Source organism: Fukomys damarensis, unplaced genomic scaffold (genome assembly GCF_012274545.1).
Source record: "Fukomys damarensis isolate Sample0158 unplaced genomic scaffold, DMR_v1.0_HiC HiC_scaffold_15, whole genome shotgun sequence".
In the NCBI taxonomy this organism is placed as follows: Eukaryota; Metazoa; Chordata; class Mammalia; order Rodentia; family Bathyergidae; genus Fukomys; species Fukomys damarensis.
The window spans coordinates 63,938,901-63,945,193 of record NW_022900927.1 but is presented as its reverse complement, the minus strand read 5'-3'; positions in this window follow the sequence as shown (position 1 = coordinate 63,945,193).

Below are 6,293 nucleotides of genomic sequence, written 5' to 3'. Positions count from 1 at the left end.
AAAAAAAAAAAAAAAAGAGAAGGAAAAGGAAGGGAGGAGACCTGAAGCCTTGCATAGCACATCTCCAACACAGTCATGCTCCCCAAGGCTTGACTTTACCACATCAGTTGTAATGAGAGGAAAAGCCCAAAAGGAAAGAAAGAAAAGTCAAAAGCTAAGCCAAGTGTCGTGGCACATGCCTGCAATCCAGCACTCAGGAGGCTGAGGCAGGAGGATCACCAGAAGTTGGAGCCCAGCCTGAACGACATATCTAGATCATGTCTCAAAACACACAAACAGAAAACCTAAAGGACCAGGCTTGACAAAGGGGCCAGAAAAACCAGCCCATGGCGGTACACTGCCTGGCCGGCCCCACCATGGCCCCTTCTGCTGAGTGGCTCCCTGCTCTCCTCTCTCCCCAAGCACCCCCGGCCCTTGTCCAGCCAGAGGGCTGCGTGCTGACGTGTATCTCTGGGCCCCCAGTGACGTGATTGCAGGAGAAACACAGAAGCATGTCTGTCATAAATCCTGCACAAGAAGGAGACATCGCTGAAAAGCTGAGTTCCTCCCCAGGGGCTTTGGCAGAGAGAAGCAAAGAAATACGTTTGCTCCTTGGCTTCAGCATCTTCTGTCCCTCTCTTTCTTCCTGCTGTGGGCTAAATTGTGTCTCCTGCAAAATAAACCCCCAGGCCGCAGTGCAGTGGTATTTGGGGGAGGCACCTTTGGGGCTGAATTAAGTCAGGAGAGCAGGGCCTGGTGAGCAGGGTCGGCACCCTTAGGACAGAGACGCAAGAGGTGATGTCCCGGCATGAGTTGACGCAGAAGAGGACAGCAGCCTCCCAGGCACCCAACCTGCTGCCCTCTGACTTCTCAGCCTCCACACCTGCAAGAACAAATGTCCGTTGTTGACCCACCCCCTGGGGAATTGTGCCTAGCACTCTCACAGCTCCCTCTGACAGCCCCACCCTGGACTCTTCAGCAATGGAATTTTGAGGCAAACTATAAGGGAACTGAAGACAAAAGACCGGAGAGAGGAAGTCAGAAACCGTCTAGGTGCCAGCTACCAAGGGTGGACACTGCAGATTAAACCACTGTCATCCAGCTCACAATTGTTTGTTGAATGAGTGAGTGATTGGATCTCTTTCAGCCTCTATGGAAACCCAAGGGAGTGTTCTCACACAGATTTGATAAGTGAGGAAGATGAGACTGTGAGAAGTCATAGAAGCTACTGAGGGAAGAAGTAGGCATTGAGCACAGATCAGACTTTGTAGACACAGAGAAGATGCAGGGAGTTGTCAAAATAATTCCATATACTGGTCCTCAGACCCACAGCTCTCTCCCTCCAAAATGCTCACAACAACTGTGACTTTGCTTTGTCTAGATCCTTAATATACTCCAATATCTTTATGGCAATGTGAATCTGTCCTTCCTTCTTGGTCCCACCTTTGCACACAGCCATAGCATTGATTGCAGTTTGTTGCAGGAATTGTCTCACAGCTCATTGGCCCATGAATTCCTTGAAGGCATCTGGCTTCTCCCAGCATCTCCAGCACCCAATGAAGCCTTGCAGGATGGTTTCTTTCAGGATGAACTTGCATCACATCTTTGCATTTCCAAAGGACTTTGCATTATCTCATGTAATCTGCATCTGACTGGATGAATTATTACTCTCAACACCAAGTACAAAACAATCCTCTTGGGAGGATGAAAGTCTTTTGAAGGAAAATCTGTGAGGTCCCTTGAGGTAGTGAGAACCGTGAAGATCAGAATGTTGACCCAGAATACATAAGAAAGGGAAGCAACGCTACCTTGGGCAGGAGACAAGGGGACGCGCTGCCCAGACAGATGAAGAGAAGCAGAAACGGAGGACAGGTGAGAGGACCCACAGGTGGGAAGGGTGGGGTGGGACAGGCGAGGAGCCTTCGCTCCCCTTGTGGTGGGGTCTGAGGGTGTTTCATGGACACTGTGATGTGTGCTACCTTTCTAAAGATGATCAAATGTGTGCCACGTAACCCCCTTGCCCTGCCCCTTCTCAAAACTAAAACCAGAATAAAACAAGAATCACGAACCATACATGTGGACAAGGGGCACTTTGTGCTTGGGTGGCTCCAGAGCTCTCAGAGGGACATGGTTGTGTGCACAAGAGAGACTGTGTGAGGAGCTGCAGCCTAAAATCAACACTTGGGGGATCTTCATGGGCCGTGGCAGGTGAGGGGAACCTCCGTTTCCATTTCCTCTCCTTCGGTCTACCTCTGCTGTACCCGTGAGGAAACTGAGGCTCTAGGAGATTGTGTGCTCTTGTCTAAGGTCACAAAATTAGCAGTGGATAGAAACAGAACCAAGCAAGTTCAGAACTCCCGAGCTTCGCTGCCTCACTTCCCTGTATCTGATGCATGGACAGGGTGGGGGTGAGGTGGTAGCTACTTTGGGAGCCCTTGAGTTTGGGGAGGCAGAGCCAGGACATGGGGCTACTCCCAGCTAGCTCTCTGTTCGAAGCAAGCTTCAACCAGTGCCCTGCCAGCCTCCCACCTGGCCCAGTCATCACCATGGCAACCACCAGGCCAAGGTGTGGACTGTGGAGACTTTCGGAGACCTGCTGGCCTCCTCAGTCCTGGGCTCTGACAGCACCCACAGGAGGTGTGGCACCCAGCAGTCCCTTGGCCAGATGGTTGGATGAATGAGTCTGTCCAGCTCACGCAGGGGAGACTTGAGGGAGTCTCCCTCCCCTCATCCCACCCTGCCTGTCCAGCAGATGTCAGGAATCCTATGGCCCCTTGTTAAAATGCAGATGGCTCCTACCTGGGGAGACATTTTGAAAAAGATTTCAGCAGTAACTCACAACTTGGAATGAATGGCACAGAATCTTTGTAAGCACCTACTGTGTGCCTGGCACTTTCTATACATCTCTAGCCCTCACTACAGACACAGAGTTTGCATTATAAATGTGACTGGTGAGGCTCCGATCAAAGTTCTGCAGTTAGGAAGCTGAGAGGTGTTTGAACTATGGGTTTTCAGGCTCAAAAACCCACGCAGCCTCCAGAGGCTGAGATCAGAAGGAGCATTGTCCCTTGGAGCAGGTTTGCAGGGTGACAGGGCCCCCTCATAAGAAGAAAAGGTAGGGCTTCGTCTGAGAATTCATAATTTAAGGTCCGTAGACTTTCAAAGGCTTTGTAGAGAGAATCAGGGGACTGTGAAGAGGGTGTGCGAATCTTCACTTCTGCCAATTCTAAGTTAAATGTCTTCAAGTATGAATGTAGACCCCAAACCACAGGAGTATGAATGTCCCCATGTCCATGCATAGATAGAAATTGCAGATTTCATCTTACCACTTTACAATTGTAACTTCTCAGATGACTCTGTACCACCTTGGAAGTACAGTAGCTTTATGAGACCCACTGCTAACTTTGGTCACCTGACAATAAAGAACCACTTAGGGCACCATATGAAAATGTTGGGGCTTTTAAATACTCTTACTGCAGTTTTCCATGTAACCGGCTTTCTTTGCCACCCCATGTATTCTCTCGGGAGCTGTATTTTCATCCAAAATGGGTGCAGGGGCTTTCAACAAGTTGCCAAAGGATCTGAGTCACAAAAAAAAAGGAGACTTAGAAGGCTGGGTTTAGAGAGTCAAAGATGTGATTTACCTCCTTCACAATTGTATGTGCCTCACCTCCTCCGATCTCTTTTATTAAATGAAGTCTTTGGTTATTCATTAATTACCTGGAAAGTCTATTAAGATTTAGAATTCCAAGACCCACATCCAAGTGAGAAGCGTCGACTCTCCGAATCGGAAACTGGGAATCTTTCATTCAGCTCTGGAAGAGATGCTCTCATGGGGCCAGGGTGGCTCAGAGAGGCCTGGACCCCCGCCAGGTAGAAGTGCCTCCTGGCTTCCCACAGGGACTCTGCTCCTCCAGGTGGCTTCTAGGGCTCACTGGGGCTCCTCAGCAAAGGAGACAAAGGCTAAAATCCCTGGTTTAAGCTTTTATTGGGTTCAGGGCCTTATTAGCTTCCCACTGTAACAAATTTTCACAGACTAATATGACTTGCAGCAACAGAAATTTATTCTGGAACAGTTGTGGAAGCCGGAAGTCCAAAGTCAAGGGGTTGGTGGGATCGGTTCCCTCTGGGGGCTCTTGGGAGAGTCCTTCCCATGCTTCTCACCAGTCTTCTGGGCATCGTAGGTATCCTCAGCCAGGGGTGCATCTCTCCAAACGCTGTCTGCAGGCTCCTTCCCCTGTGTGTCTGTTTCTGTATGTCCAAATTTGCTTCTTCTGATAAGGACACCAGCTTAGTGGATTTGGGGCTCACACTGAGCCGGTAAAAACCCAACCTCACTGCACTGCATCTGCAAACACTCTGCTCCCCAACAAGCTCTCATGAGTGGGTTCTGGGGGGACATAAATGGGGGTGGAGCTCTACTTAAGAGGGGAGTATTTTATTTTTCAAAGTGCTTATGGATGACCTTCTTCCGGTCCCCGGAAGTCAGTCATCAACATAAAGCAGTGGTTCTCAAGGCATGGTGCCAGCAGCAGCCTCACCAGGGATCCTGTGAGAAACACTGATTACCAGGAATCCAGAATCCAGAACCCTGCGGTGGGGCCAGGGGATCCATGCATGACAAGCCCTCCAGGAAACTCTGATGTCTGTTGTATTTATCTATTTTCTCTTCCTATGGTGAAATTCCCAAGGCAGGCAATCTTATAAAGGAAAGAAGTGTAATTAGCTCACAGTTTGACAGCTAAAAGCCCAAGATCAAGAATTCCTATTGACTTGACCTCTGATGAGGGGCTCATAGCAGGTGGCATCATGGCGGGAGGACACAGGGGACTGAGAGATCATACTGCCAGATGGGAAGCCAGGGAGAGACTCAGGAATCAGGTTCAGGATTAACAACTTTTTCCCAGGGCCCTCAGTCCAGAAGATCAGCGTTCCTAGTAAGGACACACCCCATGATCCAGGGACAGGCCCTGTGACCCAAGGACATGCCCCTATGACCCAGGGACACGTCCCCATGGACCAAGTCTAAAGGGCTAAATTGGTAAGGGAAGCTTAGTACTCTCTGCCCCTCCTGAATCGTTGCCTCTTACAACTGGGTGAACCAAAACACATATGGATGAACAAAAGTCATATGGTGAACCAAACACATATGGATGGTTGCTAAGAGCACGGAGATCAGCTACAGCCCTGTCCCGGAGTGGGGAGAAACTGGCTGCCTTCCTCTTCCACCCGGCCATGTCTGGATCCCACGCTGAGTGCCCAGGCAGGTCGCATCCTTTAATCCTCCTGATGTTCCCACTGTGTGGGCCAGACAGCCTGCGCTAGGGAGAATCTGAGCCCAGAGAGTTTGAGTAACTTGCTCACAGCATGCAGCTGGAGCAGTGGTAAATGCACAGGGAAGCGATTCTACCTCGCCCTTGTCAGAAGAGGTCTAAGGAGCTAAACGAAAAACCAAAAGTCATTTTTCTCCTTTTCTGAACACACAGCAAAGGAGAAAATGTACTATAACTTCTGTTATGTTGGGTTTCTTCCCTCCCTCCCTCCTCCCTTCCTCCCTTCCCCCCTTCCTGTTTTCCAGAACATACATTCGCTGCCCGAGTGAGGACCCATTCTGTGGGTGGAAGGACTGAAGCACTGGGACACAGGTTTTGCAGGACCCGGATGTCGGTTGGGAGTCCCTGAGATGGAGGCGGCTGCAAGGGCTGGGCCCGGAGGACTCCTGGCGGTGTCTGCAGGCCCTCAGTGAGAATCTCCCTCGTGGGATGGGCTGAAACCTCGCCCCTGGGTCTTAGAGAATTACCTCATTCCCAGGGATTCCTCATGCTCCCAAGAAAGAGAGAGGGGAAGCACTGCCCACCCCCCGTCTTCCCCCAAAAGACATAACTAAGACTGGGTTTCCTGCCGAACTGGCAGGTGGAGAACAAAGCCAGATTGATTTGCTTTATAAAAATAAAGAAAACGTGCCGCGGCGCACACCCACGCGTCCCAGAACAAATCCACGCAGGTCCCAGCTGGTGCTGGGAATGTGGCCCCAATTTCCCTCCAAAGCAAGAGCCCTGCTCCCGAGGTCCCTGCCCCAGGGCTGCCTCTCCCGGAAGGAAGCGCACGCAGCCCAAGAAGGTGCAGCTCTAGAAGGCGCAGCGATTAACGCCGAGTGCAGGGCGATGGCAGTCATTTTTGTTTCTCCACCACCCCACACCTCCTGCGACCCTCCAGATTTTATGGCCATGACTCACCTCCAAAAGCAGGCCAGCTCGAGGCTCGCCGCAGTTTAGGCAGAACATTAAAAAAATTAAAAAAAAAAAAAAAAAAAA